Source organism: Danio aesculapii, chromosome 13 (assembly GCF_903798145.1).
Source record: "Danio aesculapii chromosome 13, fDanAes4.1, whole genome shotgun sequence".
NCBI classification, from domain to species: Eukaryota; Metazoa; Chordata; class Actinopteri; order Cypriniformes; family Danionidae; genus Danio; species Danio aesculapii.
Genome location: NC_079447.1, coordinates 21,429,322 through 21,452,838, shown reverse-complemented (window position 1 = coordinate 21,452,838; position 23,517 = coordinate 21,429,322). Strand labels below are relative to the sequence as shown.

At 41.3% G+C, this 23,517-nt stretch overlaps 1 long non-coding RNA gene across 1 annotated transcript in view; it reads right to left on the bottom strand.

Moving 5' to 3' along the window:
- Window positions 1–8,081: 8,081 nt before the first annotated feature.
- The window catches only part of LOC130240193 (uncharacterized), a 42,859-nt gene continuing 27,423 nt past the window's right edge, over window positions 8,082–23,517 (bottom strand). Inside the window, exon 4 of the long non-coding RNA XR_008838739.1 lies at window positions 8,082–8,505. This is a non-coding gene — a long non-coding RNA (uncharacterized LOC130240193). The remainder of the gene's footprint in view (window positions 8,506–23,517) is intronic.

The window sequence follows — 23,517 nt, the reverse complement described above, 5'->3', positions numbered from 1 at the left end:
AATACTATTTTGGAAAATGATAATAGAGGTATTATCAAGTCATTTAATTTATTTTAATATTACGTGCATATAATCAAAACCATTGAATACAGCGTTTATTTACTTTAGAAATTACTAACATGTGCTTTATACAATTCATCTTTTACAAATCAGTAAGCATCACCACTGACCAAGACAACACATACAGGGTAAATTGCTAACTGTCACATTGCCAGAAATGGGCCTAACTTCTGATATCACCCTTGAAAAATCTCTAATGACAATAAAAACATTAACTATGTACCTACATTGTGCCAAACAAATCATTAAAAGTTGTAAATTTGAAATGGAGTCTCATGCAGCGGCTGCAGGACTTTTGGGACTTCATATCCTGTAGTGAAATACAGTAACATTAACATACATGTTAACACAGTTTACAAGGCAATAACCTCCCTCAGGGGAACCAGTGACCCTACCCACAGACTAAATCTATTAAAGCTCAGGAACAAACTGCTTTTGAACACAGCACACACTCGTTAAACAGACCACAGTCCTTAGGTTCTGACTAGAGGTTATGATCATTTTAGCATGAGGATTTGCTACAACTATGCATGACCTTTCCTCCCTTCCTCATAATGTGAGAGCCTTCACAATACCTTCTGCTCTGTTTTGTTTCAAATTAATACAAACTTCTTGGAACGTCTCCTGATGTAACCCAAAAAAGTATTGTGAGAGGATCACATACCTCAAATAAGACTTGGTTTCCTTTGGACCTGCATTGAGGGTTTATTTGGGTGAAGGTGCAGAAAATGAGCGAACCGAGAATCAAAACCGTGTTCGCACACATGGACATTGAACTTAAGGTGGGAGTCATGGGGAAACTCAACGCTGAGAGCGATCGCATAATGTCTCCAAAAATAGCCGCAAACAAACCAAAACAACTGGCAGAATGCAGCTGATTCAGACGTCTGATAATTCAGGCCTTATGTTGGATGTGGAGACGATTAGACACAGCGGAAATTACGAGCGCATAGGAAGATTCAGCCTTTGTCACCGACTTAACGTTCCCTGTGTGGCCCAGACAACACAGCTAGGTAACCAAATAAAACAACAGCACATTCGTGATCTGCATTATGTCAGATGGAAAGTGAGTGACCCTCCTATAGCCCTTAACTGAAATTAAATCTTTCATTAGCAGAGCCTGGGTGCCAGAACCTGCCTCATTCTCACACAGGAGGGCAAGACTTTGTGGTCACACAGGGAAATGCCTTTCCAATGTCTCAAATCCCCCACATGCCATGAGCCAAACCTAAACCACAGCAGTGAGAAAAGAGCAGTGCTGTCTGGCGAAATCAGGCGGCTTCGCATGCCAAGAGCTGCCATTACGCTCAGCTACTGTAGGCAAAGGCGAGACCTCGTCAAGACCGCGTGGGTGGAAGGCAAAGCATGCCAAAATCACATGAGGTTTAGTACATCGCCTACAGTACACACCACTGCCTGTGTAATGTCGGGCCAGATTTAGGTCTCACGGTTTTAATGTCCATGGACATAAAGGGCCGGTGCAAGCACAGTTCTGTGAAGGCACTTAACATCTGCATTGCCTCTAATTCCAAAAAAGTCAATGGGAGGGGCAAAGCAATTCTGTTCCTCATGCCAAGCCAAAACCATCATCCCTGGGCAGATCTTAGTGGAGTGAGCGCCACAGAAACAGGGCAGTTCTTATCCTAAAGGTCAAAGGTGAGTTGCTCGAGTCAATTCTAATTTGCAATGCACTTGTAGTGTTTTCAAATCGGTTGCTATAGCGTCACCTCCTCTAACCTCAAGTCAAACCTCAGAAAAATCAGCCGATGCGAGTGCTGTAAGCAACTTTCATCCGCAATAATCTGTGGAGGTGCTGAGCCGCTCTACTTATATGCTGAGAATTACACTGCAGACCCAAATATGGAGATTAAGTACATCTGTTTGGCATGTTGGAGTATGAAAGTAACATTTACTGCCCAACATCAGCTTTCTTGTTTCAAGGCAGGGAATTTTATGTCTTCTGACTGGGTCAATAATGTTGGGATTTATTAATCCGGTCTAGGAACTGGACTTCACACAGCCAAGGTGGTCAAAGTCAGGCATGACTGAAGGCCTGTACTCCTTTTGTGGGTTTTTTCACTGATTGACGTGTTAAGCAACCAATCAAAGTTCAACATTATTTTGAGGGGTGTGAACATGTACTTAATGTAAGTCAACGTACTTATAATTGACCAGCATAAATCCAATAAGTCATTAATTCAAGAATGTCATCTTTAGTCATCAAGAGTAAAGGTCTTTGCACACTGAGGTCAGAAATATTCGTATGCGTTTTTTTCGTATTAATTTGCGAAAAATTTGTCAAGTAAACAAACTTGCACAATGCGTCCAATGCATATTAAATAATCCACGGCGAAAAAATGCAAAACATTTCAACGAGTTGAAGAAAACAAGTCAATTCAAGCATTGATACACTGTAAAAAATTTAAAGTTGAGTTAACTAAGCAACCGACTGCAAAGAAATTTTGAGTTTATTAAGCTTCAGTGGTTGAAGTTAAGCCAACTAATTTTTTTAAGTTGACTGAAAAGGCTGTTTTAGGTCAAGTATACTATATGGAATAATTTGGCACAACTTCAACCACTGAAGCAGTTTTTTTTTTTTTTTTTTGTAGCCGGTTGCTTCAAAATTTTAAGTAAACTTAACTGATTATTTTTTACAGTGGTAAACGCTCAAATAAAGAAATCAAAATTCAAAGTCTCCTCAACTAATTTTTTTACTTTCATTGAACAAACATGCAGTTAAATAGTTTTTATGAGTAAATTCAACTCTTGGCTCAAAAATATGTCCACCTAATTTTAAACTGAGTTACCAATTTGTTTGTTGGATTTTTAAGAGTGTACTTTGTTCTCCTCTATTCTCTAAAGTTGAAAAAGAAAGAGGAATAGGCGGGATATTATGTTCATCCAATACTGCATAGAGGAAGGAGCTGCGATGGATTATCCTGAAATGCAAAGTTTATTTCAGTAAATCTGTGGAATTTTGATACATTACTTGTGATACTTCACACATTCACATAAGTAAACAAATCCTGAAAAGATACTGGTTGTAGATATTATAATAGATAGGGGCTGCGTTAACGTGTCGAAGCAACGGACCGAAATTGGACCATGCTAATGTCTATAGGCAGTACGTCAAATGTCACAGTGAAGGGATGTGCCAGTCACTGAATCCAGCATATAGGGGTTCTCAACTGTTTGTCACATTCTGACTTTATTTTAAAGTCTATGTTTGTCATAAAGTTATCTGTAGCTCAAGTGACGGCATTCTGTATTTAGCTTTTCGCTTGTACGGTGGCTCTAAACTCTCAAAACATCCTTCAAAGCGCTTTTTCAGATGTGAAAATCAGAAAAACTATTTTTTATGACAGACGAAAGTTTTAGAGGCAGTGTGTCAATACAATTCTCACAACATGAGGTTGAATAAAATTTTTTAACATTACGGATGAAAATTTCGGACTCAGTGTGCAATAAACTTTACAGTCAACTTTACATTCGCTTGAAATTTCAGTTTAGTTTAGTATAGGTCAAAATATACAAAAAATACAAAGTGAATCGGAAACTGTGGAGGCTTTTATTTCAGCAGGTTGATGTACTTCCAACTGAAACTAAATAAAGCGAGGTATTTATTGTGCATCATTTCCTTTCAGTAAATTAAGGGTAAAAGGGCTGTAGTCAAGAATTTTGTGGCTAAAGCCATCAAACTGATGTCATCAGAGAAAGACAGCCACTCCAAAAGTGGAAGCAAATGGTCAGACTTTGATTAAAAATGATTAAATCAACATTTCTTTGAGTGTATTAACTTGCAAGAATAAATTATTCACCTAAAGAATAACAAATTTTAAAATAAACACTGTATATTCAGATTCACACACATTTTAAGGTAACCATACCAACCCAACCTAGGCTATTTTTCTCTTCTAATCCTTGTTTTACACCAGGCACCTGACTGTAATTGAAATTGACTTGGGAAGCATGAAAACTCTCATTTCTCAAACCCAAAAGCCATTACCTGTTCCAGCAACACCTGTTCTGCAGTCCTCCTCTCGTCTTTTTCATCCCTGTTTTCCCCTCCGCCTCCTCCTGCAACAGGTCCTTGTAAACAAAGTGCTGAAATCTCTCAGGGGGTTGAGTATTTTTACAAGCCAGCACATTGTGATGAATATATCAAAGCTCTACTGGAGGCTGCGCAGGCTTTTATGGGCTAATAAATTAGCTCGGGCCCTGCTGGGGAACACACTGCTGCCCAAGGCCTAACCACAGAGGAGACCTGGCACAATAAGATACGCTAAGGAGAAACAGAATAGCAGATTACAATGAGAAGCGTTGCTGGCCAGGTAGGAGAAGCTGTTTCTTGTACAGGTGTGCTAGGTGCTGCTTAGGGCTGTTTGGACTTGGCAACCCACTGAAAAGGCAAGAAGTCTTTTTATTTTTACTGGCATTCAAAGATTGAATAGTTTTGATAGCAGTAATCAAACATATTGCAAGAAATAAACAAACAATTATAAAGTAAATACATATCATTCATTTTGTTCAAGCATGTTTAAATGGATGAAAACTTCAGTGCAGAGTTTCAGTGACTCTACCACACAGATTTTGAAAAATGACTTCTTGTAATGGAACTGTTCCAACGGCACATGGGCAGTAAATCTCCTTCGCACTGATAATAAGCCCCTTTTTTTAAAGAAAATTGTACATGTGTGCCCAAGCAGTGGTTGTGTAGCATCTCATTTAAAGTGTGCTCAGAACAGAGCATACTCGACTGATGAAACACCAGCTCATTTGGCGGACAGATGTTTGTAGGTTTCTCCCTCACATAAACTAACGCAAACAAAGGCCGAACAATTAAACACGACGTACTTTCTGTTGGTCTGAAAATGGGTCAGCACTTTTCTAAACAAAAAAAAAATCTTCCCCTTTTAAAATGTGGTATGTGTGTTCTGCATCAGGCAGAAAATAACACAGCTATGCCCTAATTAATGTCTTCTGACATCAACCCACTGTCTTGATCATTTTTGTTAGCATTAGCCAGCTGTTGTTCTTTTATGGATATACATAGTTACTTACATACGGACAGGCGATATACAGAGCTGAACAGAAAATGCAAGATCTTTTTGGCCACAGGTGTTTATCTCAGAGTGGATTCAAGAGGACAGTTTCCTTGATGCCTAGCATAAACAAACAGAGCCATATTAGAAAATGACTCAGTGCAGACCCTCACAGACAGAAGGTTTTATTTTTAGCTCCAAATGGAATTGGGACACTTTTTATTCGAGGAAAAAGATGTTCAGTTTAAGGGTCAGTTCAAGCAGAACATATTTTTGGCTTCAGCTTATGCTTTTTAATAGTTCTTTTTTATGAACATGTAATGAAAACTAGCTAGCAACAGCTGTGCAGGAAAATCACACAAATATCCTGGTGATCTGGTGATAAAATTTGCACTTTGAGAACTTTTGACTTTTACAATTTATTGCAAAAGCATAAAAATCATAATTTACTTCCATTTATTTATATTTTTCATTAATATGAAGTCAGACTCCACATTATGATGGAACTTAGTGGCAGAAAAAAGTCTATCAATTAATAAAAGATGTCATTGATTTGCGTTTTATGAATCATCAATGAGGGGCAGCACGGTGGCACAGTTGCACAATCGCCTCACAGCAAGAAGGTCGCTGGTTTGAGCCTCGGCTGGGTCAGTTGGCATTTCAGTGTGGAGTTTGCATGATCTCTCCGTGTTTGCGTGGGTTTCCTCCGGGTGCTCCGGTTTTGCTCACAGTCTAAATACGTGCGCTATAGGTGAATTGGGTAAGCTGAATTGTCGTTAGTGTAAGTGTATAAATATTTCCCAGTGATGGGTTGCAGCTGGAAGGGCACCCGCTGCGTAGAACATGTGCTGGATAAGTTAGCAGTTTATTCCGCTGTGGCGATCCCAGATTAATAAAGGGACTAAGCCTAAAAGAAAATAAATGAATGAATGAATGAATGAATGAATGAATCATCAATGAAAAAAAAATCTTTTTTTGAAAGCACAGTATGTCCCAAAACTTCTAGAGCATGTACCAAAATTTTGACTTCGATACGATACCTAAATTAAATATCACAATCCCGATATTAAATCAACACTATACTGTACCATATTTTTTCTTTCAAAATATTATTCATTATTAAACACTCAGTGTTTGCTGTCAGCTGAAACAAAGTAGAACCATTTTTAAAAAGTAAAACAAATATAGGGGTGACACGGTGGCTCAGTGGTTAGCACTGTCGCCTAAAAACAAGAAAGTTTCTGGTTCGAGTCCCAGCTAGGTCAGTTTGCATTTCTGTGTGGAGTTTGCATGTTCTCCCCGTGTTGGCGTGGGCTTCCTCCGGGTGCTCCAGTTCCCCCACAGTCCAAAGGCATGTGAGAATTGAATAATCTAAACTTGCCGTAGTGTGAATAAGATGGATGTTTCACAGTACTGGGTTGCGGCTGGGAGAGCATCCGCTGTTTAAAACATACAGTATGCTGGATAAGTTGGCCCCTGATGAATAAAGAGACTACGCTGAAGGAAAATACATGAATGAATGAAAACAAATAAAGAAATAAAAACTAATTTTGTCAACCATCCAGCTGAGCGGTTTTAACATAAATAAAATAGTTGCAGCTTTGAAAAAACTAACGAACTTTTTTGGTCTGGTTCTCAAAGAACCTGGAGATGTTGCTTGGTCCTCACTGTTCATGACAGTAATCCTGTCATATTCACACACTCCAAAAAATTAAAGATGACTTTAGTTGGTCCAAAGAACATAACTATGTTTAAATTAAACAATTCACTTATGTTTGTGTATTAAAACCAAAAGAAAAAAACTGGAAAATGTTGGAAACAATTAGTGTAGGAGCCTATTTGTGTGGATTCCATAACTAATGTTATATTATAGGATGCATTTGTTTGAATAATTTTGTTTTGAATGGTTTGCATTTGTGAACTTACATTATTCAAATGTGTTGTTCAGATAAATATTCTGTGCATTTTGCTTTAAAAATATGTACCATGTTAAAAATTGTGTGCTGGCTCTTTAAGAATTGCATCTGTTAAGTCTGATGACAGTGCGTTCTTTAGAAGACAGCAGAGTCATACAGTTTTCTTTACAGCATCCGTGATGTTTTCAATTTGAGATTATATTTTGTTTATTTTTTTTTTATTTGTTCCTGTTTCTCTGAGTGAAGATTAAAAGCCATCTGACAAGAAACGGACTACATGGATTTCTTTATAAGGCACGGAGCGAGTAAGACTGAAACTGAAACCAAGATGCGGACTCACAATTAGGAAAAGTAAGTCTTCAAATTTACTCTGCTTAAAATGAATGAAATGAAGTTGTGCTGCTTCTGCAGTACCGCATTTCATTCAATATCTGCACATGCGCAGTTTCAAAACAACACAGAAAGGAAGATTCAAAGCACATCGATCGCTCTCAGCTCGTTTAAAATCGGGGCCATTATATGGGAATCAAAGGATGAAGATTACAGTACACCACACAGATTACACCCTTGATTTCTGGTTTATTTTGATAGAAATACCAAAGATAATTTGATATGTTGTGCCTTTTATTAAACAGCACAGAGCAGCATAATAAAATAATCTTAAACTGTATTTAATAAGATAAAACAGCACTGCTTCTTCACCCCTGATCATGACAAGAAACACAGAAAGCGTGGACTGTGGCATAATAAAAGCTCTGCTGCTTTCGTGCTGCGCCACTAGTTTTGAATACTTTAACTCATCCACAAACATAATTTCTGCAGAATTCCCATAGGTTTTAATTAAGACAACAACTCTAAAGATTCCACACTCAGTCATGCCATCATCGGCCGCATTTGTTTGTTATGAATATGGGCCATTTAGAAACAAAAATTGCAAACTGTGCCTTAAATACTCCACCAAAGAAAAAAAAGCTTTCAATCATGTTTACAGTCATCCATTAAAATGATTGAAGAATCAAATCATTCTTTTCTAGCCTGGTGTGCAGACCAGCTAGGGCAGTGATTTAGACTCTTAAATAAAAAATACACAATGGAAAATGCAATGTTTACTGTTCAGCCAGCAGGTGCAGAATACCTCCTGTTAAACAACAGCAGTGAGACTGAAGTTTCCATTATAGCTTGAAATCTCTCCTTATTGTGCGCGCGCACACACACACACACCCCTCTGTCTAATGGAATCCACCTTTAATCAGCAGCAGATGCACATCATATTAAACTCCACACAACATGTTCTGACTCATAGACTGTTTAGTGCTGTTAACACCAATCTCACGTATATCTTCCACCTCGAGGCAGTGGCGGAGTGATGCCCAGCTCCCTAAATCACCCGGCCAGTATCAGCCTCGATGCCAGAGAGCAAATCAACAGAGACGCACCTGGTTCTCCTGAAGAGCCACAGAAGGTGTTAAAGCTGCAGGAGTCTGTGTCTGCAAGAGAAAAAAAAAAGAAGAACCATTTAAGAGAGAGAGAAAGACGACCACATTAATGAACAGGTGCAAACTGAAAATTAAAGCGAGGTGTGCTGTTCCCCTTGTAAAGAGCTTTTATAGTCGGGGATCTGCTGTATATATCCCAGCTTCAGATATGAGTAGTGTAGCATACTTTCCATTGTCTGTAACTCAGTCGCTTCATCTCTCAAACTTTAATATACTATTTCTAGATTTATCTGCTACAATTTAATGTATAAAAGCTATCATTGTAATTGGAGGCATTTATAAGAATGTCATTACATCTTTATAAACATGATATGACACGCAATGAATATGAAGATTTTATGAATGAGTATCACAACTTATATTTAGTGTCATTTGCACAGTTATGTCATTTTAAATACAAAGATGACAATGGTTAATATTTCAGGTGTCACCATAACTTGATATTACCAGATAACATAACTTGTCATAAATCTGTAATAAACATGATCATTAGGAGGCCATCATATTTGTGTTGCGAATATTGTTCTGATCACCTTTTTTCAGTGGAACAAAATGTCTTTGTCATTAAAACTTCTTGGTAAGTGTCAAGCCTCTGTCAAATAATTCTAGAACAGCATAATTAATATTATTGACATTTAGTGACATTTTACTGATATATTCAATTTCTAACACTGTAGTTGAGGTCAAGAAAAATAATGATGCTGTTATATATATGATGCTTGACCAAAGCAAAAACATGTTAGGATGTATTTGGTTATTTAAAGTTGTCATAACAAAGAAATCTTAAGCAATGTTATCTTTACAGTTAAAATGACATGCTATAACTTAGCAAGTGACACTTGGTTTTCATAAGTATTCATAAAATCTCAATCATATGTATGATGTGTCATGTCATGATTATAAATGTTTCAAGAGAGTCTTATGAACACCCCTTCAAGTCAAATGTTACCGTATAAAATGTGGAAAAGTGTACATTTCTACAGAGCACAGTAAGTCTTGCTGTTTAAATTAACCTCACAACCAAGTTGTTAAATTTTTTAAAAAGTTTTATGTAAATGTTTTAAATGTTCTATGTTAGTTCAAGCAAACCAAACCGGTTAATTAAACAAATTGTGTTAAAAAACTGTATAAAACTACATTTTAAAAGAATTCAAAATTTAATAGCTGAGTCTTTTGTCATTGCAAAAATGCTTTAAAAATTATCTTTTTCATTAACATTTGACAAGGCGGCGCAGTGGGTAGTGCTGTCACCTCACAGCAAGAAGGTCACCGGTTTGAGCCTCTGCTGGGTCAGTTGACATTTCTGTGTGGAATTTGCATGTTCTCCCCATGTTCGCGTGGGTTTCCTCCGGTTGGTCTGGTTTCCCCCACAAGTCCAAAGACATGCAGTATAGGTGAATTGGGTAAGCTAAATTGTCCATAGTGTATATCTGTGAATGAGAGTGTATGGGTGTTTCCCAGTGATGGGTTGCAGCTGGAAGGGCATCCCTTGCATAAAACATATGCTGAATAAGTTGGCGGTTCATTCCGCTGTGGCGACCCCTGATTAATAAAGCGACTAAGCTGAAAAGAAAATGGATGAATTGACATTTGACCTTTTTTACTATTGCACTTGATTGCATTTACTACTCTCTTTTTATTTAATATCTACTTTTTTGTATGCAGCATATTTTTATTAAAACAAAAGAAAATTATAGCTATGACTTCTGATGTCTATTCTCAATTCGATCTTTTTCATATATATAATTTTTATAATATTTTAGTGCCTAACCTGACTAAACTCTCTAGGAAGTTGCTTTGGATAAAATTGTCTGGCAAATGGTCTTTCAAAAACACTAAAACAACCCTAATGTTCCCATTTCCAAACATTTGAATTTTAAAGTAAATGAAGCTTAATTAAACCAAAAAAATAATTACTAAAAACTACAGAATAACAAAACTGACTTTCAATAACCATTCATTTTTTCTTTGTAGATAAAAACAAAACTTGTTTAGTCATTTATCATCCATTTACCTCACAATGCAATTCATATAAATCAGACATGGAATCTGATTACATTAAAATTCCCATGAGCAGACTGGGCTCATGCATGGAAGCGATTTTACACCTGTGGCTCATTCCTAATGGCTTTAACTAATGCTATTGCACTTCAGCATGTGTTACAACACTCTCAGTTTAGGGGAAAAAAGAATCAGCCACGGAGCTGAAGATGATCTCTCTTAGGCCTCATCTGCCACTGTTTCGTTCTGCAGTCTAATCAGGAATTTGAGAAAAAATACCATGAGGATGTTAATTAGATAAACATCCTTGAGAAGAAATGGAGAGGCCCAGCTGGAGTTCCGACACACTGGATTTGCCATGTATCCTTCTGTAGGGAAGCTGGAGGTGTTTCCATAGGGTCATACGTTCAAATCAAAACATATGTTTTCAGCAAATAAGACATATTCAACATGCAACACTATATCCAGTCAATCAACAACATACTATTTCCTGTCCTGTCCTGTTCCTAAAGAGAATTCAATCTCCGTTCACAATTGATTTTTGCAACAAAAAAAAGGTAATAATGTGAAACTCAAATAAGCAGAGGGTTCTGCAGAAATGCTGAAATTAAATAATAAATGAGGTTTACTGTGAAAAGACGACTGGGGTTTACCTGTGTCACCACCCGCTGAGAGCCCATGCAGAGTAGGAGCAGAGACCCTGCTCCAAATCCTCTCTTTCATTCTCTCTCTATCCAGCTCGGTCTGTGGAAAATGGTCTATTCGTCACGCTCATTGCTGCATTTGGAAATAACAGGGTATTTTCCCTCTCTTTGCTACTGTTGGATGAAATGTTTTGGGCATATTGAATATTGGCTGCACCCCATGGGTGTTTGGATTTTTTATGCCTCCTTAAAATCTGGATACTGGCTGACTTTTCGTACCCAAGCCAAATTACATTAAAATAATAGCAATATTAATAATGAGAAGAATATCCCCCCCCCCCCCACATTAGACTGCATCTTGTTTGACAGTATTTCCTCTGCATTAAAACCACTAGATTTGACCCAACAAGAGGTTTTCATTCATTTAAAATACAATACAGCTTGTTGTTATGAAGCGGACAGGAGACAGAGGTAAGGAAACGTTAGGGTGTTTATTAAATGACAACAAGGAGCACATGAAGGATAGCCAGGAGGATCAGGAATGATGTTGGGGTCTTTTCCTCCGTGGCTGGGTAACAGGAATACACGAGGATGGACAGCACACACCAGATACAGCTGACAGAGGATGACACAGACTTGGAAGGACTGGAAGACAGGACGATTCGGGTGGACCAGGAAGACTAGGAGGAATACAAAGAGAACAGGTAAGTAAAGCGTTTGTTTTAGCTGAGGATGACTACGCTGAGTGGTCGCTCAGTTGTCCGCTTTCGTCGAGACGAGCCCGGACAATGAGCGACTGGAGTGCTGTGCTTTTATCTGGTGCTCGTGAATGTGATGCAGCTGTGTGCTCATTAGAAGTCAGGTGATGGTGATCTTCGTGAGTGGGGATCGTGAGAGCCTGACCAATCCGTGACAGTACCCCCCTCCCCAGGGCCCGCTCCTGAGGGCCGACACCTCCGACGCCGTGGTGGTCTCCCTCTGCCTCTAGGCGCTGGGAACTCAGGGTGGCTCTCATGAAACTCCACCATGAGACTAGGATCGAGAATATCAGCTCTGGGAACCCATGTCCTTTCTTCGGGGCCGTACCCTTCCCAGTCCACCAGGTACTCCAACTGGCCACCACGACGTCGGGAACGCAAGATCTCCTTCACTGCGTAGACGGCTCCTTCTTCTAGGAGCAGTGGAGGAGGGGGTTCCTCTTCGTGGTCAGGCTCTGTGGAGGGAAGAACAGGATCGTGATAGGGTTTCAGGAGTGATACGTGGAATGTAGGGTGAATACGGTAGTGAGAGGGTAATTGTAGTTTGTAGGTGACGGGGTTAACCTGTTCCACGATGGTGAAGGGACCAACAAATCGGGGACTTAACTTGCGAGAGGGCAGTCGCATGCGTATGTCCCGGGTGGATAGCCACACCTTTTGTCCGGGTGTGTATCTGGGTTCTTCAGACCTTCTTCTATCGGCGGTTACCTTGCTTCGACGGACTGCCCTCTGCAGATGTTGATGAGCCTCGTCCCAGACTCTCTCGCTCTCCCGGAACCAGTGATCCACTGCGGGGACATCAGATGGTTCGCCATCCCAGGGAAAGAGCGGTGGTTGGAAGCCCAGGACGCACTGGAATGGCGTGAGTCCGGTGGAGGGTTGCCGCAGTGAATTTTGGGCATATTCTGCCCAGCCCAAATACTGGCTCCAGGAGCTCTGGTGACCACTGCAGAAGGTCCTCAGGAACCGTCCCACCTCCTGAATCTTCCTCTCTGTCTGCCCGTTGGTTTGGGGATGATATCCAGAAGAGAGGCTGACGGCCACACCTAGGAGTTTGAAGAAGGCTTTCCATAGACGTGAGATGAACTGTGGACCTCTGTCCGACACAATATCTTCTGGAATACCAAATGACCTGAAGACTTGATTAAAGATATTGTCGGCTGTTTCAAAGGCTGTGGGAAGACCTTTCAGAGGGATTAGTTTGACAAACTTTGAGAATCTATCTACGATGACTAGAATACAGGTATTACCTTCTGACGAGGGGAGGTCAGTGATAAAGTCCACTCCTAGGTGTGACCAGGGACGGTTCGGAATCGGCAAGGGATGGAGCTTTCCAGCGGGTAGATGACGTGGGCTCTTGGATTGGGCACAGTCCTTACAGCCCTGAACATATTGCCTCACATCCCTTGCCATGTTTGGCCACCAGAATCGTTGGGATACTAGCGAGAGAGTATTGTTGATCCCTGGATGTCCAGTGCCTAGCGAGGTATGTAAGGAGTGGATCAGATCTACCCGGTGTTCAGGTGGTATGAACTGCCGATGAGGAGGGCATCCCGGCGGAGCAGGGGCTTCCGGAGTGGCAACGACTGGAGGAGCGTTCCAGGTGATCGGACAAATGGAGATGTGTTCGGGAAGAATCTTCGTTGGGAGTTCTTCATGATCGTGATGCTCGTGTAAACGAGAGAGAGCGTCTGCTCTTAGATTCTTGGGTCCTGGACGATAGGAAATGGAGAAATCAAAACGTGAGAAGAAAAGTGACCATCTGGCTTGACGTGGACATAGTCTCTTGGCCTCTTTGATATATTGGAGGTTTTTGTGATCTGTGATCACCTGGAACGGATGTTTGGCTCCCTCCAACCAGTGACGCCACTCCTCCAAGGCTAGCTTGATTGCTAGAAGCTCCCTGTCTCCTATGCTGTAATTCTGCTCCGCCGGGCTCAACTTCCGAGAGAAATAGGCACAGGGATGCAGTCGGGGCGGTGTATCATGATGTTGGGATAATACTGCCCCGACGCCGGTGGTGGATGCGTCCACTTCCACCACGAAAGGAAGATTTGGGTCAGGATGAGTCAGGAGTGGGGCCCTTGTGAACTCCTTCTTAAGAAGGCGGAAGGCTGCGGCTGCTTCTTTGGTCCACTCCAGTCCTTTGGGTTTACCCTTGAGGAGATTAGTGAGAGGTGATGTAATCCTGCTGTAGTCCTTGATAAACCGTCTATAAAAGTTAGCAAACCCAAGAAACCTCTGGAGCTCCTTAATGGAAGTGGGTTCTGACCAGGATAGAACAGCCTCAATTTTCTTCCCATCCATACGTATACCGGTTTGGTCAATGATGTATCCCAAGAAATGAATCGACTTCTGGTGGAATGAGCATTTCTCCGCTTTGAGGTAGAGGTGATGTTCTCTCAATGTGTGTAGGACCTCCGCAACGTGTTGGCGATGTTCGGCCTCACTCCGGGAGTAAATGAGGATGTCATCTATGTACACTATTACAAAGTGGTGAAGAAACTCCCGGAGGACTTCATGAATGAAGTTTTGGAATACGGAGGGGGCGTTGACCAGACCGTAAGGCATGACCTCATATTCATAGTGGCCAGTAGGGGTCACGAATGCTGTCTTCCATTGGTCCCCCTCACGTATTCTTATCAGATTATACGCGCTGCGGAGGTCCAATTTAGTGAAGACTTTAGCTTCTCGGAGCTGTTCCAAAGCGGCTGGTACCAGAGGAAGGGGATATCGGTATTTTACTGTACCGTTATTTAGGACCCTGTAGTCGATGCATGGACGCAGCCCTCCGTCCTTCTTGGCCACAAAGAAGAAGCTTGAGGCGGCTGGTGATTTTGAGTGACGTATGTACCCCTGACTCAGAGCCTCCCTTATGTAATCTTCCATTGCCTGATTCTCTGGAAGCGAGAGCGGGTAGATCCTACCTCTTGGCAACTGGGCATCTGGAACTAGGTCGATCGCGCAGTCCCATGGCCGATGCGGCGGTAGCTGGGAAGCTCTCTTGGGGCAGAAGACATCATGAAAGGAGCTGTACTCCTTAGGAATGTGGATAGACTGCTTCTCAGGAGGACTCTCGACCGATGTTGTAAACAAAGAAATGGGGTTCCGACCTTGAAGAGGGAGATTTGGAAAACAGGTAGGTGTACATCCAGATCCCCATTTCTTTATCTCTCCTGTGCCCCAAGAGATGATGGGATCGTGCTTCACCAGCCACGGGCGCCCTAGAATGATGTCCATATTTGCACCCTCCAGAACCAGAAATTGAATCCTCTCTTGATGTAACAACCCCACTTGAAGAAGGATGTCTTCGCATTGTCGATGGATACGGGTCGAAGATCGAGTGCACTGGGTTATCGGTTGTATCTGGTATATATGCGAGGACGCCTCAGTACGTAGGTGGAGTTGACGACAGAGGGATTGGGAGATGAAGTTCCCTGCTGACCCGGAGTCGATGAGGGCTGTGACAAGGAGAGAAATAGAGGCAGTAGTTATTTGTACGGTGGTAGTAAGTGGTTTACATTGTTCAATATTCGTACTGAATACACTCACTGAAGTCCGAATGGGACGAAGGGGACACTCCATACGGGTGTGTCCACTGACACCGCAGTATAGACACAGACCCCGGGTCAGCCTCCTCTGTCGTTCCGCTGATGTCAGTCTTCCAGACTCTATTATCATGGGTTCTGGTTCTGGAGAGGCTGTTGACTCAGGCGATTGGAGGAGTGCAGACGAGGGGGTGATGGTGTCCTGTTGATAGGAACGGAGACGATCGGAACATCGGAGAGAATGTTGGATGAATCTCTCCAGACCCATAGTATCATCTAATGTGGCCAGCTGGATTCGGAGAGTGGGTTCCAAGCCGAGCCGGTACGTGGTCAACAACGATCTCTCATTCCATCCACTTGCAGCTGCTAGAGTGCGAAACCGGAGAGCATATTCCTGTGTAGATAGAGTACCTTGCTTTAGATGATACAGCTGCTCTCCAGCGGCTACTTCCCCATCAGAACGTCCAAACACCTCTTTGAAATACTCCGTGAAGGTAGTGATGGAATTCATGACCGGCCCGGCTTGGTTCCAGATCGTCTCAGCCCATTTAAGTGCAGGCCCAGAGAGTAGTGATACGATGTAGGCGATCTTTGACTTATCTGTGGGATATAGAGAAGGTTGCATTTCGAATATGAGGGAACATTGTAACAGAAAACCATTGCACTCCCCCGCTCCGCCTGAGTAGGGCGCTGGTCGGGCCATGGGACTGGAAGGAAGGGCCGAAGAAGAAACTGTGGAGGCGGAAGTGCTCGGTGCTGGTGGTGCGTTGGAAAGTGGAGCTGGTGGCTGTAGAATCCGCTTCAACTGGTCCACCAGCTCTTGAAAGTGATCGGGGGGTGCTCATGTTGTCGTCGTTATTGGTCCGGGCTTCTGTTATGAAGCGGACAGGAGACAGAGGTAAGGAAACGTTAGGGTGTTTATTAAATGACAACAAGGAGCACATGAAGGATAGCCAGGAGGATCAGGAATGATGTTGGGGTCTTTTCCTCCGTGGCTGGGTAACAGGAATACACGAGGATGGACAGCACACACCAGATACAGCTGACAGAGGATGACACAGACTTGGAAGGACTGGAAGACAGGACGATTCGGGTGGACCAGGAAGACTAGGAGGAATACAAAGAGAACAGGTAAGTAAAGCGTTTGTTTTAGCTGAGGATGACTACGCTGAGTGGTCGCTCAGTTGTCCGCTTTCGTCGAGACGAGCCCGGACAATGAGCGACTGGAGTGCTGTGCTTTTATCTGGTGCTCGTGAATGTGATGCAGCTGTGTGCTCATTAGAAGTCAGGTGATGGTGATCTTCGTGAGTGGGGATCGTGAGAGCCTGACCAATCCGTGACACTTGTGATTACTTATTCTTTCATATAGGTGACACTGGAACACCAATCTTAAATTGCACTGGCAGATTAGTGGGGATAGCGAAAAATACACAGTATACACAGTACACAGTATTTTTCTTTTATGCCAAATACCAATTAATTATCATGTTCCACTTAGGTATTTTGTAAATTTCTTACCATAAATAAATCAAAACTCAATTTTTATAGCTATTTGCTTGTTAAGAATGTGAATTGGACAACCATGATTTTGAAAGGTGATATTTTTCTCTATATATTTTTGCAACCCTCAAATTCCAGATTTTCAAATAAATTGTTGTATGTTGACCAAATATTGTCCTATCCTAGCAACGTGGATATCCTTTTTAAAATGGAAAGCTTATTTATTGAGCTTTAATGTAATGCAGATATGTCTTAAAGGGCACATAGTTTACCCCTTTTTTATGATTTAATATTAATATTATGGTTCTTCTGAGTGTGCCAGTTTAGGTTCAGTTCAAAACACAATTCAGATTTTTCTATTATAATGTGTTCAAAAGTGTTATTTTGGGGGTGTGTACACAGCTCGCTGTTTTAGGGGTGTGTTGCTTAATATGAAAATTAGTTTCAAATTCCCGCCCAACGTAACAAGGGGGTGGAGCCAAGAGCTCCCCCGCTCTGTGTTTGCAACAGACAGGCAGACAGAGAGAAGAAAGCAGCATGAATGAGAGGACCAGCATTCAGCCGTACATGTTCGCCTCGGACACAGACCAAGCAGAGAGTACACAAACATTTGTGTCTTTGTATAGTTTTACAGCCAACTGTGTGCTAGTTTAAAGTTCTGAGCGTGTACACCGACACTAATAACCACGCACACTGCATTAACTTTGACTGAGGCACCGGATGACCCGCTTAGAGCCGCGACACTGAATACCAGACACGGACATTCGCATGTTATTTAAAATGAAGCTATTCAGATGGAGCTCTGTGGTGCGGCAGAAACATGAAGTGTCCCGAATCCTGGCTGGGTGCCACGGACAGCCGCCAACTTGAAGCGCCATTGTCTGTACCCTGATATTCTAAAATTCTAATTCTAAAATGCATGGCACTGCACGTCGCCGAGCGGCGCTTCTGTTATGTGACCTGCAGGCAAGTTCATTATTTTATTTCCAATGGAGCGACACTCACGTGATGCAAAGATGCTCGCACTTTCAGCTGCACTTAGTTAAGATCACACTCACAGGGAGCTTCTGTGACCTCGAGAAATGCAAACGGCTGAAGTTTAAGATAGACACATTGAAAAGTACTAGTTTGCAAACCTACCTACAAACAAACTAAGTTACAAACAATAATTCCGATTACAGCGATAATGTGATAAATCTTGTGTTGAGCCCAATGAGTCTTGCATCTAAAAATAGAGCAAGGGTATTCCTTTAGTAGTGACATCGCTTTGACTCACACGCTGAAAATGGCGGAAGTGAAACGACAAACTGAGGATTAGGTGACGTGTGCCTGTCAATCAATATTGGTGGGTGGGGGGACTGCACTCCTACGCCAAGTTGCGGTTGATCTAAATACCACTCCAATTGGTCCACCGTTTTTATGTTGTTAAATTGAAAAAAAAAGGACTGTGTGTGTTTATATCACCCCAATATGATGGTCTATACATTCTACTTACACACATGTCTGTCCAAACAGCTTGAAAAGTAGATTTTTCACCATAGGTGCCCTTTAAATCTCAATTTCCAAAATTTGACACTTAAGCCTCATTCACACTACAAGCGACTCGCAGCAGCAAAGCGACAAGCAACTTCCGGCGACCTTTATCTATGCGAGCGACAGCGACCGTTGGTGACCAGGTGGGCATGTCGAATGGCGCGACAAAGTTGAAAATCCATCAACTTTATGCAAATGAAGAGCGACTTTCTTGAGCGACTGCCAATAGGAGCACCAGTAGAGCTCACGTGATCCTCTCTCAGCTCGCTTAGAGGCTGGTTGTATTCGTGCTGTAAATACATACACAGACCTGCGTTTGCAGCAGGACGCCATCAAGAGCGACAGGCAGTTTCAAAGTCAAAACAATTAGTTATTTGTGGACATCATAGTAGCAGTTTTTCATTCCTTCCAACAAATTGCAAATGCTTTTGGACATGAATTAATTGCTTTCATACAACTCTCTGCTGTTTTATAACATTATCATTTGCTTATGTCATGTCAGTCAAAATTAACTAAACTTGTGAATGCTGAATAGTCATTCCATATAAAACTAATAGTCCTCATTTCATTACTTCAGTCATTACATAAAAAAATGTTGAACTAATTGTCAAAATCTGTTAAGCTCATTTTATGAACATTTTAAAATCATTTTTTCCCCGAAAATGCCTTCCAAATTGAACAATTTCATGAATGATTTACAGACCTATGTATGTTGTAGGTTCAGTTCTAATATGTACTGCAATATTGTTTACAGTCGTGCACAGCTCTACCCAAAGGGAGTTGATGTTTGTTTTAAATAAGGGTGTATTTATTCTTTTGCACAATGCTGTCAATAAATTAGAACTGCAAGGAGCAAATGCAGTAAAAATGTGAAACATACATTTTCAGTGTCTTGTACTCAGATTCCTCTCTAAATGCAGTGATGTCTAACTTTACTGTAGTTTTCAAATGGCTGTTCAAATAGTATATAGTGTTGTCTTTAGTATTTTCAGGTAGTGTCACCAAAATCTGACTTTTTTTTGCATTGGAAAATATTTTACAGAGTAAACTCACAATGAAAACATGACAAAGCCATATGACTATCTTTATAAACAATGGTGTCAGGACTTTTCATCTTGATGACACTGACACTTTCATTGACATACATGCTTTTGAGGAATGAGCTCTCCATTTTGAGCAAGTGACACGCTCTTGCAGGTTATCAACTAGGTTTTGCAGTTTGTACTAATTGTTTTGAGAATTGGATTAACTGTTGTGCTTTTCTATAGATAGATAGATAGACACAGACAGACAGACAGACAGACAGTTAGATAGATAGATAGATAGATAGATAGATAGATAGATAGATAGATAGATAGATAGATAGATAGATAGATAGATAGATAGATAGATAGATAGATAGATAGATAGATAGATAGATAGAAAGATAGATAGATAGATAGATAGATAGATAGATAGATAGATAGATAGATAGATAGATAGATAGATAGATAGATATTATTAACAACATATGATAAAAAGGTCTTTACAGTAACCATTTACAGAGCAGTATAAGTCACAGCAGGGAAAAAGTACCACCCATATCAAATAACCATCCCATCAAACGACCGACATACATGCAAAGCCCTGGCACACTCACAATCCCAGCCAATGGGAATTCCAATCGAATCCGCTAAGTAGGTTTTTGGAAAGGATGACAGTCTGTCACACGACATCAGATGAATTGAAACCTATTCGACTAAATCTGAACAGATACCAACTGACCCACTGGCATGAGTGATTTACCACACTCCCTCAGTCTGATTTGGACATGTGTATCAAATCAGGACATTTAATACCTCTGCTATTGATCACTAGACTTGGCTTGAGTAGAATGGCTTTCTCCGTTCTCCTCATTAAATAATGTATCAAGCTGTAGACTATAATTAATGCCAGGCTTCATGAGATGCCACTGCAGGGCAGAAGACGACGAAGACATCTTTTAATCAGGACTCATCCATGTATCTTACATCTGAAGATCTAATCTTGATGTAATCCTCCTGGATTAAAGATTTGGTCCACTAGGGGGCGCTACGATGTTGCTCAGCCCTAAGAATAACATCCATATGCCCATCACTACAGATGACACATTGATTTCCACTGAAACCTCAGACAGAGGGAGTGAGGGAGATGTCTTAGAGAGCCATAAACGCAACACCGTGTGCAAAAATGCGAAACACCTGCGAGCAACATGCTTAGCGCTGCGCCCTGCCAGGATGTGATCAAACATGGCAGACCATGAGCTAACCGTAAGATGTAAGAGGCGAGCAAAAGCGCTCCTCCTTGCTCGCTCTTTTTACAAGGGCAGAAATGAGGGGTGTCCAAAAACATTAAACTGGCAGAAAAACGTTCACGGCAAGCAGGTTATTTATATGTCTGATGTGATGTCATCAACGAGCATCACTCTCCTTCGCTCGCTTTCTACTGTAATCTGTTTCCCAGAGGACTGGAGCTACATGCCAGAGATGTTTAAAAGTAGCACTCCAAACTGCTCCAGATGAAGGATAGTAATAATAATCACATGCTATTTTGGAAGTATCAAGCATAAATAAATCTGATTCCTTCCAAAGCCTCTGAAGGATGTTGAATTCATATTTCTTCGGTCTCACCTCAAGAAACCCTCCCATTTTTGTGACTTCAATGCAAGAAAGAGAGAACGAGCGAAAGAAAGCGAGCTCGTAACTCATGGGGAGAGACGAAGAGATTACTCTAACATGTGTCTTCCCTTCATCTCTCCATTCCTCAGAATACTGCTGTTTCCCATCCAGGCACAGCTGCACACATTTACAGTTATGGAGAGAGAGAGAGGGATGGGGAAGTACCACACTCGTTTAGTGATCTGCTCTTTCCTCTCTCTTGTGCCTCTGCCTTTGCAGAGGGACTTCCCAAAAGAATTTTTAGGAGAAATGGACACATGACGGTCAACAGAGTCGAGGAAAACGTCAAACTGGCTTGTGATTTACTTGTTCTGTTCGTGTTTAAAATGATCGTTCACATACAAACACAGCACATATGATGGCATCTGTGTGTGTGTGTTACTAAGCCATTCCGTCTCCATGCAGCTGCAGCCAATAGACACTTTTCAAAGAGACTTTTGTTTTACATATCTGCTTTTCTTTTAACTATAGCATATTAAAGGAACAGTTCAACCAAAAACTTGAATTCCAAACCCGAATGGCTTTCTTTCTTCCGTCTAGCACAAATGGTGAAATGCTGGTTGGGTTTTTCCAACACATCAATGATTCGGGACTTTTAGGCCTGAAAAAGAACATCATACAAGTATTCTAACATTTAAAGGATTTTGAAACTGAAAAACACACATATTGATGACATGTCTACCAATTCAAATTCAGTCATAAGCCCCTTTCACACATACAGACCTTACCATCAAATTTCCAGAAAAGGGTCAAGTGTGAACAGGCCCTTTTTGAAAATACCAGTAAATTTGTTCCGAAAATTTTCCAGAAAGATAAGTTGTAGCATTACCGTAATTTGCTCGAATGATGCTCTGTGTGATCGCAGAAGGAAAATTGCTGGAAAGAGCGCCTTCAAGATTAAAACGCGCTGACGTGAGATGCCTACTCCAGCCAACCAGAACATTCAGACGCATTCACATCCACGCTGTTTATGACAATAAGTGAAGTTTATTTATAAATTCGAGAGGATCATGTGCTTATGATTGCTTGCGGCTGGCCCCGCATTATCCAATTTATGATTCACCAATAAGATGATTCCTAAGCCACTATAAATACCATAAGTTCCATATAACATCTTCGTTTTGAAGAATCCCCCCTTCCACCCCTACTCCTCCTCCTTTCCTAGATGGGTGGCACGGTGGCCCAGTGGTTAGCACTGTTGCCTCACAGCAAGAACGTCACTGGTTCTAGTCCTTACCAAGCCAGCCGACATTTCTGTGCGGAGTTTACACATTCTCCTGTGTTCACGTGGGTTTCCCTTGGGTTCCCTGGTTTCCTGCCACCGTCCAAAAACATTCAACTTAAGTTAATTGACTAATCAAAATCGGCATCATAGACATGCTCCTAGTATGTAGTTATCTCTTAAGAGCAATCACTATCTGTTCATTAGCTACTACAGCAGGGGAGTTCTCGAGATCTACCTGAGCTCAAACTCCCGCCTCTCGCCTTGCAAACAGGAGGGAGCCTCGGGCTCGAGGATCTTATGAGCTCAGGGCTCTCTCCTGGGACAGCATGCCAAATAAGCTTTATAATCAATCATCAGCTAAGTGTGAACTTTTAAAAAGCCTTTGAATATTTTTTCCATACACATTTAGCTGCTAGCTGTTAGTCAGATAACGTTCCTATGTTCCTTCTTGATGCCAACTGTGTAAAAAATAATTGATACAATGCTTATGATAACCCGCTGTTTGTTTACCTTCAAGCTCTGCTTCAGTTGCTTGACACACATGCACGTGAAGGACTGCTCCGGTGAGCACCAGCACACACGCATTTTATGTACTTCTCGACATGCGAAAGTGTTCCTTCGTATGTTTTCATCAAAGTTGTTCACAATACTTATCCATACACAAAATTTGTAATGTAGTCAAATGTGTAAACATTTAGCTGTGGTTCACGCTTCTGCCTTGGGATGGCTCTGGGACAGAGCAGCTGCATGAATGCTAAAGTTTTAAATAAAAGTGAAACCATCAACAAAAGCCAGACAAATACAAGCGCAGCCGTTTCGAAATCATATCTTGTTAATGATGTCAGAATTTAATGGTATTTTGGAATGGATGTGTGAATGGTCTTTTCTGGAAAAATTCCAGAACATCCTTGCCTGTTTGAATAGCACTTTTTCGAATTTACCAGTAAAGTCATTCCGGAAATTTTCTGGATATTTAGCTGTATCAATGTGTGAAAGGGGCTATTGTTGTCATTGCCCATCTGTATGACTTTTTTTCTTTTTTTCTTTCTTCACAATTCTCCATCTTTGTTTTGTCCACAGAATCAAAATAAACAGTAA